Source organism: Narcine bancroftii, chromosome 6 (genome assembly GCF_036971445.1).
Source record: "Narcine bancroftii isolate sNarBan1 chromosome 6, sNarBan1.hap1, whole genome shotgun sequence".
Taxonomy (NCBI): Eukaryota; Metazoa; Chordata; class Chondrichthyes; order Torpediniformes; family Narcinidae; genus Narcine; species Narcine bancroftii.
Genome location: NC_091474.1, coordinates 14,667,133 through 14,679,163, shown reverse-complemented (window position 1 = coordinate 14,679,163; position 12,031 = coordinate 14,667,133). Strand labels below are relative to the sequence as shown.

The 12,031-nt window shown below is 40.4% G+C and overlaps 1 protein-coding gene across 30 annotated transcripts in view; it reads right to left on the bottom strand.

Moving 5' to 3' along the window:
• LOC138735739 (disks large-associated protein 4-like) overlaps window positions 1-12,031 on the bottom strand; it is a 482,104-nt gene that overhangs the window by 270,365 nt on the left and 199,708 nt on the right. Inside the window, exon 5 of one of the 30 annotated variants that reach the window (XM_069884071.1) lies at window positions 5,925-5,996. The exons of the other annotated variants lie outside the window; for them this stretch is intronic. The gene's annotated coding sequence lies outside the window, so the exon portion shown is untranslated. The remainder of the gene's footprint in view (window positions 1-5,924; window positions 5,997-12,031) is intronic. 30 annotated transcript variants of the gene reach the window in all.

Sequence of the window (12,031 nt, the reverse complement as noted above, 5' to 3'; positions counted from 1 at the left end):
GTTGACCGTTTTGAGTTTTGTGTGCCCGGTGGAGATGTGGGGGGGCTGGTAGTCATGGTGGGGAGCTGGCTGATGGAGGACCTCAGTTTTCTTCAGGCTGACTTCCAGGCCAAACATTTTGGCAGTTTCCGCAAAACAGGACGTCAAGCGCTGATGAGCTGGCTCTGAATGGGCAGCTAAAGCGGCATCGTCTGCAAAGAGTAGTTCACGGACAAGTTTCTCTTGTGTCTTGGTGTGAGCTTGCAGGCGCCTCAGATTGAAGAGACTGCCATCCGTGTGGTACCGGATGTAAACAGCGTCTTCATTGTTGAGGTCTTTCATGGCTTGGTTCAGCATCATGCTGAAGGAGATTGAAAAGAGGGTTGGTGCGAGAACACAGCCTTGCTTCACGCCATTGTTAATGGAGAAGGGTTCAGAGAGCTCATTGCTGTATCTGACCCGACCTTGTTATTTACGGTAAAACACCCTGCTCCTGTTTACTGAAACCAGTTGATTGGTTCTTTGAGCTGAACGCTCGTTTCTATTTGTCTGCATTTTAGAAGAGAGGAATGATTTTAGTAGATTTTGCTGACAAGGCAAGGCTGACATGGCCCAGTGGGACAAGACTACATCTGACAAGGCCAGTGCACAGAGAATATTGGCCTAGAAATTCTAGGGCAATGTTTATGCAGTGATAAGCATGCAAATTTTAAAAGAAAAAGGGCTTAGTTTCAGGAAATCAGGGCCATGATGTGTGTTGATTGCAAAGTCGGCAATATTTCCTCCATGCACAATTTTAACTGTGCCCTGATCATTCCTCAATCTTGAAGGTGAATAAAGGCAGAAGAAGAGGTCATTTAAATTCTGGTTTTGCTTATTTTCTTCAGGGTCTTGAACCAACAACCTTATGATACTATGGTGCCTGACACCTGAGCCCAACTGTCAGTGTAAGAATTCAGTCCAGCTTCTACTACATCTCAGCAATCAAAGCAGTTTCCCAGATGCACAATGAAAAATGTAATTGAAATGCAGAGAACAGATCTATGGAGATTTCTGCTTGCAGGATGAATCACAGGGCTTCTGGCGATGCCTTATCCAGCTATTGCCTTGTCCAGGAATGACAAAAACACACACAACCAAGGGAAACAAAAGTTTCTATCATCAAAGCTATTCATTTACAATTTTAAGTCAATGTTTTAAGTGACATGCAGAATGTTTAGTCAGGTTAACTTTTCACTACTTGAAATGTTTTTAGTTAGTTTTTCTCAAATAATTCATATACAGAATATAATAAACAATTATTTTATTTCATTAGATTTTATAATGATCCTGTTTGTCAAAAAACAAACATTAAAGCTGGGGACAGTACAAAAGCAGCTACTGCCTCTCTGCCATCAGGTTTTTGAATTGATAATGAACCACAGACATTACCTCACTTTCTCTTCTTATTTATTTAAAACGTAATTCATCGTAGTTTTGCAATTTTGTAAAACAACAAATTTTGATATGTTCATGGCAATAAATTCTAATTTTTTTTAGACTTACAGCTCAGTAACAGGCCAATTAGGCCCAAAATCTCGTGCTGCCCAATTAACCTACAACCCCCGGTACATTTTGAAAGGTGGGAGAAAACTGAAGTATCTGGAGGAAACCCTGGGGAGAATCTACAAACTCCTTACAGACAGCGTGGGAACCCCAGTCCCGATCGCTGGCACGGTAAAAGGGTTGGACTAATTGATTCTGGTTCATGGGTGAACCTTCTTCTGACCTGCCTACAGCAGCTCAACGTCCGTTGAGTCCCTACTGATGCTCAAGGACTTGTTGCCTGTTGCCAAAATTACTTGGGCCAGCAAGATGGGCTTCTACATCCAGATTCGGTTAGTTTTAAAAAACTGGAAACTCAGATAGTGAGGGCTCACAATGAATTTCACTTGGATTCGCTATGAGACTCTCAGATTTCCAAAACAATATTTATTTATTTGTAGCAATGAATACTACACATGTACTGTCTATATGTGTGTCGATGTCTGGTTGCTGTTTATCACCGGGAAGTTTCATTGGGTTGTACTTGTGCTTGAATCTTGGTCATTAGAAAACTATTTTTTGTTACAGTGAATAATCTTGCAGCAATTGTTAGTGAACAGTCAGAGCTTGAATTCATTTGGAATATTCAATCAGTTAAATGGCATCCTGGAAAAGCTGGCTTTTCCTCTCAAGAGGAGAATTAACAAAATAGTCATATTCTAAGGTCAAAATACAAAGTAAATCATTGAAGAAATGCTTCAATGGTTAAATTCCCAGTTCCTGATTGCCAGGAGATCGCAGCTTATTCAGGTCAGAAAAATAGCTCAAAAGCACCATCTTTTTGTTTTTTTTTGTACCTTGACACTTTGAAGAATAAAAGATTAGTAAAACACACAAGGAATCCAAAAAAAAAACCCAATCTAATAAATGCTTTGGGAAAGAGCCAGTCTGCTGTTGATACCAATGCTGCGTGTAGAGCCTCGAGACGCAGGTCACTTCAATGGTACCAAGCATTGCTGAGATTTAATCCGGAGGACTTTTTTTTAAGGAACAAAGATTTATTTGACTGATAATGAAAGAGAGAATCTTGTGACATTTAGCTCTGTTGGAATAAGCTGAACTAGTGCTGAACTAAATGTTTTTTTGCTCGCCCTGTATTGCAGTTAGTTTGTTTGCATTCGTTATCTGTTTACAGTTCTTTTGACTGTTTACATGTTCATGCTGTGTGCATTTTATTTTTTGCATGACCAATTAGTGGCAATTCTGCTGCCACCCACAGGAAAAGGAATCTCAGGGTTGTATGTGATGCTATGCATATTCTCTGACAATAAATCTGAAATCTGAATTTAAATATTTGGCCAATTATTAATGAATATTCTAAACTCTGAACATAAGAGAATCCAATAAAACATGGCTCCTTAGAATAAGATTATTTTACAAAGACCCTTTCCAAAGCTGAATAGATCACATTATTTCCTGACAGGGAACAGCTGTTCTTTTTCAGGTGACTTTTAGAGTTCAACTTGTTCTAACACTGGTGAACACAAAATGGCTTAATTACTGCTAATTGTGAAAATCAGATCGTTAGAGTTTCGCTTATTAATTCATTGAATTCAATAACCCAAATACAATCAACCTTCATTATTTTTTATCAAGATAGCAGCGAGGTTTCCAATCCTTTTCTGTTTTCAGGTGAAACTCCGAGATTTGCAATTCTAACATTCCATGTACGAGTCATCATTACATGTATCCGTTTCTAATGTATAGGTGATATTTTGCAACTGTATGGATCCATGCCCATGCAGTTATTTCTTGAAATGGGCATACACAAGAATATTATTTGCTTGTTTTTAGAGCGACCCGCTCACACATTTACTCTTCAGTGCGTACACGAGTGCCATTATCGTTTATCACGATTAAAAACAGACATGATTTTGGACACATTCATTTTCACAAAATCTCTGGTTCAACATGAGAAATTCCATTTGTCTTCAATAGATCATTCGCATCATTCAATGTTATTTGTAATGACCAGACTGTTTTTTAACACTTGATAGACAGTGGACGAAGATGTTCTGGGACGTCATCAAACAATGCTACCATTTTAAAAAGATAATAAATGGCTGACAAAAGTCAAATTCTTGGTTTCTTTTGCTCGCCTCTCTTCCCTTCCTCCCTTTTGGTGCTCCATTGCACTCATGCTATTGCTTCTTAAACTTAGAGCTGTGAACTCACTTCCAGCTACAAGGGCTCTTTGATAAACCACTGAGGAAACAGTCAAGAGTAACTTAACCAGAGTATTTCACACCTACTGAAAAATTCTCAGCCTTCCTTTGCCTGTTTGACTGAGACATAGAACATTACGGCATAATACAGGTCCTTTGGTCCAAGATGTTGTGCCGACCCATTTATACCAACCAAAAAAACACCCAATAAATCCTTCCTACCACATAACCCTCTATTTTTCTTCCATCCAAGTGTCTGTCTAAGTCCCTTTCTTGCCCAAGGTGCACAAAGTCCTTTTCCTGCCCAAGGTTAATATTGTCCAAAGCAAAATTATTTCCTGCTCTTAATGTTTGGAATGAAATACACCTTACATAAAGTCAGCATGGAATACATTTCAAAAATAGAGTCCCCTTTGTTCAATAAATCAATAAAACATATTATTATCTAAACAATTATTATTCATGATCTGTCAAAAACATTACTGAAAACAAGCAGGGAGGTGCCAGGCTAGTGATAAAATGAGATACAAAATTAGCATTGAATAAACTTTTATGAAAGACAGTTGAATACAGAGGGAATGGGAATATGGATCATGTGGTGGCAAGAGAGTCAGAATCAGAATTTATTGTCGTGAACAAGCCAAAGAATTTGTGGCAGCACCGCAGTGCACGCCTTCATGTTATGAACCATCTTAAAAACTATAATATAAAAAAATAAAAATAGTCGTGCACGAAAAGTGAGGCAGTGTCCTTTTTTTTCATTGATCATTCAGGAATCTGATGGCAGCGGGAAGAAGCTGTCCTTGTGCCATTGGGTGCTTATCTTTGGGTTCCTGTACCTTTTTCCCGATGATAGCAAATTTAAGAGGGCGTGGCCTGGGTGGTGGGGGGGGAAGGTCTTTGAGTACAGAGGCTGCTTTTCTGTGATAACACCTCATGTGAATGCCCTTGATGGAGTGGAGTCTGGTGCCTATGATGCCACAGGATGAGTTAACAATGCTCTGGAGTTTTCCTTGTCCTAAGATTTAGTGCCTTGATACCAGACCATGATGCAACCAGCCAGTATGCTCTTCACGCTACAGCTGTGGAAGTTGTCAGGAGTCTTCGGTGACATACCAAATCTCCTCAAGCACCTTACAAAGTACAGCCACTGCTTTCTTCAAGATTGCATCAACATGGAGACTCTAGGACAGATCCTTGGAGATGTTTACACCCAGGAATTTGTAGTTCTTGACCCACTCCACTAGTGAGCCCTTGAATGAGGATTGGGTTGTGTTCCCCTGACTCCCTCCTGAAGTTCACAATCATCTCCTTGGTTTTGCTGACATTGAGCGCAATGTTGTGGTCATTACACCATTCAACGAGCTGATCTATCTCCCTCTAATACGCTTCCTCATTTCAGTTTGCGATTCTGCTGACATCGGCAAACTTGTAATTGTTGCAGACATTGTAGCCTAATCTAAAACTGGGAAACTACCAGGTGTACTCAGGTGAGCAATCTGGCTGGTTGCATCACTGTCTGGTGCGGAGGTGCCAATCTTCAAGATATGAAAAAGTTCCAGTGTTGTTAATTCAGGTTGCGACATCACAGGGATCAGTCTTTGCTCCATTGAGGACATCTGCAAGGGGTGGTGTCTTAAGAAAGCAGCATCTGTCCTCAAGGAACCCCACCATCCAAGCCTTGCCCTCTTCACTCTACTACCATCAGGAGAAAGGTACAGGAGCCTGAAGATGAGCACTCAGCGGCACAAGGACAGCTTCTTCCCCCTCTGCCATAAGATTCCTGAATAAACCACAACATGAATTTTTCTTGCACCATTTCCATTAATTTTGTAATGTGGTTTATATAAAGGTGATGCTGCAACAAAAAAATGTATTTCATGACATGTCCACAATAATAAATTTTGATTCTGCACTCCAATCCAGTGGCACTACAGAATGCTAACTTTGCAGGATGTTACTTGTAATGACAGTGATCATATTTGCATGGCTACTAGCAAGGCCTTGATTATAGTTACTGTTTGATTAGACTTGGCTGCCAGCAGGGGACTGACACACAGAGTATGTAAGATCTGTAATGGAGTCAGCCTCATGGACTGCCTCATGTGCTGTTCACATCAACTTTAAAGAACCTTTTCCTTCATCCATGAGTTGTCTAAGAACTCACACATATGAATACAAGATGAAACAACTAACCCTATCATTTGGTGCCATCTCTTCAAAGTCACAATTCAGCTGATTCTGTTTCCCTTCCTTTGTTCTCAAACTCTATAATTAATAGAGACCCCATCAGCATTCAAACTACCTTTGAAAAAGTCTCCAAAACCACCATTGTATTTACTACAAGTATAATCACAGAAAAATAAACAAAACAAATGTTTTAGAATTTAAATTTAGACATACAGCATTGTAACTGGTCTTTTCAGCCCACAAACTCATGCCTCCCAATTACACCCAATTGACCCACACTCCCCAGTATGTATTTGAACGGTGGGAGGAAACCGGAGCACCCGGAGGAACCCCATGCAGACATGGGGCAAATGTACAAACTCCTTACAGACATTGCTGGATTCGAACGCAAATCCCTGGCGCTATAACAGCATTGTGCTAACCATGCATTAATTATACTGCCATAATCTTTTAAAGCAAAATATAAATGAATGACCATGTGAGGTTAATGCAAAACCAATGTCTGAATTGAAATATATTCCATAATTCCCCTCATTGACACAAAAAGTTTTAATGCCAATTTTTTCGGTGCTTGAGTTTCTATCCCCAGGATAAATGATTGTGAAGAGAACATCTCTCACGGGTTCCAATCCTGACTTTATAACAAGCTGTGTTGAATCGAATCATCTGCCAAAAGGTCAAACATGAAGGATAGCTCATGAAAACAAAAATACTGCCAGGACCAAAGAAAATGAAACACAAGGAAATGATTTGAACAATGAACAGTTCAGATGGACAGATAATGTCCACGGAAGGAAGATCAGGTCAATGTTCCAGCTGAGTTGTAGATTGCATTTGGTAACAAGGAGCTTGAACATAAGCAAGGAACATAGATGAAAGTAAGAAGTATTTGGTATTGAGGGTATGGATTTGAGGGTACAATAATGCAATTTTATTCTATTAATGTGAGCAACAATTTGCACATTCCCTCTACAACAAAGAACATTACAGCACAGTACAGGCCCTTCAGCCCTCAATGTTGTGCAACCCAAAAAGTACTAAACCCTCCCTACCCAATAACCCTCTATTTTTCTCCCATCCATGTGCCTTTCAATGAGACTTTTAAATGCCTCTAATGTTTCAGCTTCCACCACCATCCCTGGCAAGGCATTCCAGGCATCCACAAAATTTACCCCTGATGTCTCCCCTAAACCTCCCTCCCTTCACTTTGTGCTCATGTCCTCTGGAGTTTGTTATTCCTGCCCTGGGAAACAGGCACAGGCTGTCCATCTTACCTATGTCTCTCATAATCTTGGAGACCTGTATTAAGTCATGCTTCTATGCTCCAAAGAAAAAAGTCCCAGCTCTACTAACCTTGCCTCATAAGTCTTATTTTCCATGCCAGGTAACATCCTGGTAAATTTCCTTGGCACCCTCTCCATAGCTTCTACATCCTTTTTGTAATGAGTTGTCCAGAACTGAACACTATTCTCTAAGTGTGGTCTCACCAGAGATTTGTAGAGTTGTAATATGTCTTCTCTACTCTTGAACTCAACCCACCTGTTAAAGAAGCCCAGCATCACATATCAACATGTGTGGTGACCCCACATTCCCTCTGTTCATACACACTCTTAAGTAACCAAGCATTAACCATTAACCCTGTACTCAGCCTTCTGGTTTCTCCTTCCAAAATCCATCATCTCACACTTATTCAGATTGAACTTCATGTGCCGCTTTTCTACCCAACTCTGCATCTTGACTATATCCTTTTGTAACCTTCAACAATCTTCAGCTCCATTCACAACTCCTTAAATCTTCATATCATCCACAAATACTGACCCATCCTTCTGCTTCTTCATCCAGGAATTTATAAAAATCACTAAGAGCAGGGGTCCCAGAGCGGATCCTTGCAGTAGTCCACTTGCCACTGACCACCTGGAAGAATACTTTCCTTCCATGACTACTCTCAGCTTTCTACCTGCAAGCCAATTTTTAAAATCCACACAGCCAAGGTTCCATGGATCCCATGCCTCAAGACTTTCTGCAACACCTTATCAAATGCCTTACTAAAATCCATGTCGATCATATCTATCTCCTTACACTCATCAATTTCTTTAGTTATCTTTTCAAAAAACTAAATTGTGCTCATGAGGCATGATCTTCCCTTCAGAAAGACATCCTTGAGTAGACTGCACTTCTCTAAATGCTCATTAAGAATTTTGTCTCCACAGTTTGCACACCACTGATGTAAGACTCACTGGTCTGAACCGAGGGGCCAGCCTCTGTGCGAGAGACATGATCTCCACAACTTATCCCTGGTTGATCGTTCCCCCCCCCCCCCCACCCACAACAGTATCCAAGACAGTATACTTATTGATGAGGGGAACGGCCATGGGGGTGCTCTGCACCATCTGCTTATTCCCCTTCCCTTTCCTAACAGTCATCCAGTTACCTGCCTCCTGATTTTTGGGGGTGACTGCCTCCCTGAAGCTCCTCTCTATTTATGCCAAATTAATGTTTCACATGAAAATAGCTGAACTTACAAATTACCACTAATGCATACAAACTTCTCTTTATTCATTTCAATGAAGTGTGGTAATTATGTTCTTTTGCAAGCAATAACTTCGAAATAAACCATTTAAGAACATGAGAAAGTAGGGCCAGCCCCTCAAACCTGCCCTTCCACTCATCGCCTCTTAAATTTAAATTTGGACATACAGCATGGTAACAGGTCTTTCTGTTGCCTGAGCCCATTCTGCTCAAATGCTCCAATTAACCTAAAACCCTCATATGTGCTTTTTGAAAAAAAATGTACGTTTCTTCTGTACCAGTTCCCCAGAGCCCTGAATCCCTGGTCTTTCAAAAGTTGGTCAATCCTCCCATTAAGCATCTACAATGATCACAACTGTCCAGTGTAAAGAAATCTAAAAATTCACCATTCTCTGTGAGAGGTGCCCATGCACCTGAGCATGTGTTTCAACGTGTGTTTGAAGATCTGAGAGCTGTGAATGACATGAAATTTAATCAAGTGTGGCATTCAAATCAATGCTCACCATCTTTATATACTTTGCTAGAATCTGATTTACTTTGCAGCATAGATATATTTAAACATTGTTTTGAGTTCTCTGTCACGTTGCTCCACAAGGCGTGAGAAGGAACAACATGCTTAATGGAGTTTGCTTCTGTTTTTATCTGCAGGATGGATTGTTCCCATGGAAACAAGGTTTAACCATCTGCAGCAGTAGAATGAGACTCTGCGTTACTGGCAATCTCTCAGTTGATTGAGAATGCACTGGTCTGGGAAGCCAGTGGAGCAGTATCAGAGAAAGCCAGAGAGCACATCCTCAGAATGCAAAAACCTCCCTTTACTCAGAAGGTGGTGAATCCATGGAATTAATCGCCATAGACAGCTGTTAAGGCTAAAGCACTGGATAGATTTAAGACAGACATTGATGAGTTCTTGATCAACAAGGCAATCAAGGGTTATGGGGAGAAGGACAAAGAATGGGGTTGAAAAGGATAGTTCAGCCATGATGGAATAGTAGAATAGACTCGATGGGCTGAATGGCATAATTCCAACATCCTCTGGTCTTAATAGTCACTTGTACTGATCATTTCATTCTTGCATCTTAAAAACAAGAAAAAGTTTTTCATCGCTTATCTGTCAATACTATATATGCATGCGGCAGTAATCAGTCGGGAAATCTTACAGCTCAAAATCGGCCTTGTCCATGCTGACTAAGTTGGCACTCAGGGCTGTCCCATTCTTTGCAAAATAACTTTTGGCAAGTTATTGGCAAGAATTGAATATCATAGTTGGGATCAGTTTTGCCTTTCATTTGATCATCATTGTTCTAATGTATAATTTCTTTATTTTGTTCAATCTTCACCCTGTGGTGTTCTTTGGCCAAGAACCCAGTTGTTTGATTTGTCTCATTTGTCCTGCCAAATCTGCAAGGACCCTGTCCTGATAGGAAAAGAAAACCCGATCGTAGCAAAGGATTCAGCTTTTTAAAAAAAATAATATAGCTTCATCCCAAGTTACCATAAATTCACATAATGCTTCACGCCGAGAGAGACATTTGAACTGTATGATCAGTTGAGTTAATAACATTATGAGCTGTTTACCTTTCAGATTATTATGTGACTTCCAAACAGAAAGAACAATATAACTAATGAAAAAAACTGATTTGAAAGTGAGGGCTTTAGGTCTGCTTTAAATGCAAACCTGGCTCTAGAAGTTGTTTTGCACTATTATTTATACAAGTTAAACAATAAACTGGTGGTTGGTGTAGCTTTGAGAGCAAAGTTAATACAGCGCCAGTATTCTCGACTGGGTTTCAAATCCCATGCTGTCTGTAAGGATTTTATATGTTCTCCCACTGTGGATTTGCCAAGGGTGCGTTGATTTCCTTCCACCATTCAAAACATACTGGGCCTGTAGGTCAATCAGTTGTAATTGGGCGGCACAGGCTCGCGGGCGAGAAGGGCCTGTAAATGTGGTGTTTGTCAAAATTTACTGGGGAGAGTTGCTACTGAATGATTGGATGCGACAAGAATGGAAGGAGGATGCCGAAGTGATCTCAGTGGGTTCGAGTGATCTGGAGAATTTACTTGATAACAGTATTTTCAGGAAGCATGTTCTTTGTGAAAGGGGTCACTCAGTTTCTTCAGGGCTACAACCTAGTTCAGCTCTCAGGAAGCTGTCTGGGGAGGTTTCTGTCCGCTCATGCTGCCCTCTGTAAGTTGGAGGAGGCTGCAGCTTAGTCAATTGGTGTGGTCACTCTCCCTATTCCTGTGAACTGAAGAGATAAAGACATCTTTTTGTCCTGAGCATGGCATTTGGGTGAACTCGTGAATATTGCTTTCAACAGTCCAATACAAAATTAGACACTAATATTGGCAGCAATGACTTGGAATGATAGCGTTGGTTGGAGTCGACAGTGACACATTCAACTGAAGGCGAGATTGAGGTTGCAGGAGTTTACAGGTCTCAATGAAGATAAAGAATGCAATTGGAGCATTGACCCGATAAATACCAGAGTTTCAGAGGAAAACAAAAGTTCTCAAAACCCGGTCTTGTGATTTGATATAAAATTAAAGTTTTCAGCCCATTGCAATTGAGTATCTTAACATAGAAAATTTACATTTTGCATCATCACTGAAATCATTTGGGAGTTTTTTTACATGGGGCGGGCGGGGGGGCAGAAAAAAAACTGCGACTGAGAATGAAAATCATGTCAAAAAATGATGAATCACATTATGCGTGCGAAGACACCTAAAAGTGTGCAGAGATATTTTCTACTTTGGGTTAACGTAGTTTTCCACAGCACATTCACACATGAGTTTTCCAAATGAAGTTTTAGCCCTTGCTCTACAACAATTTGAACTCGCGAGAAATTGAATGGCATTGCTTCAATTGTTCTTGTATGAAGCACTGCACTTTCGTCTTGGAACTACCATCTGACCAAACAGCAGAGTCTTTACTGTACTAATTAATCCTCTGTCATCCTTCAGTCCCACTGTCCAACATTGATTGACAATGAATAAGGCAGACAGCAAATCCTGGTGACCATCTCTTAGCAAAAATGGTGAGGCTGCCTCGAGAATACTGTGTGCATTTCTAGTCTCCTTACTTGAAGGAGGACATATTAGCCTTGGAGGCAGTGCAGAGGAGTATCACTAGATTGATTTTAAGAGATGAGTGGGTTAGCCTATGAGAAGAGATTGAATTGTCTGGGTCTGTACTGGAATTCAGAAGAACCAGAGAGGATCTGACAGAAACATTTAAAATTATGAAAGGATAAGACAGAGGTAAGTACATTTTTTTTTACACTGGTAGGTGAGGTGAGAACTAGTGGGCAAAGCCTCAAGATTCAGGGTAGTAGATTTTGAACAGAGAGGAGGAGGAACTGCTTTTGCCACAGAGTGGTAAATCTATAGAAGCAGTGGAGGCAACCTCAGTAAATATATTTAAGACCAGGTTGGATAGATTTCTACGTAGTAAGGGAATTAAGGGATATGGGAGAAAGTAGGTAGGTAGAGATGAGCCTAGCATCAGATCAGTCATGGTGGAGCAGGCTTGATGGGCCAAATGGCCCTATTTCTTATGTTCTTATATAAAATATTTTTAC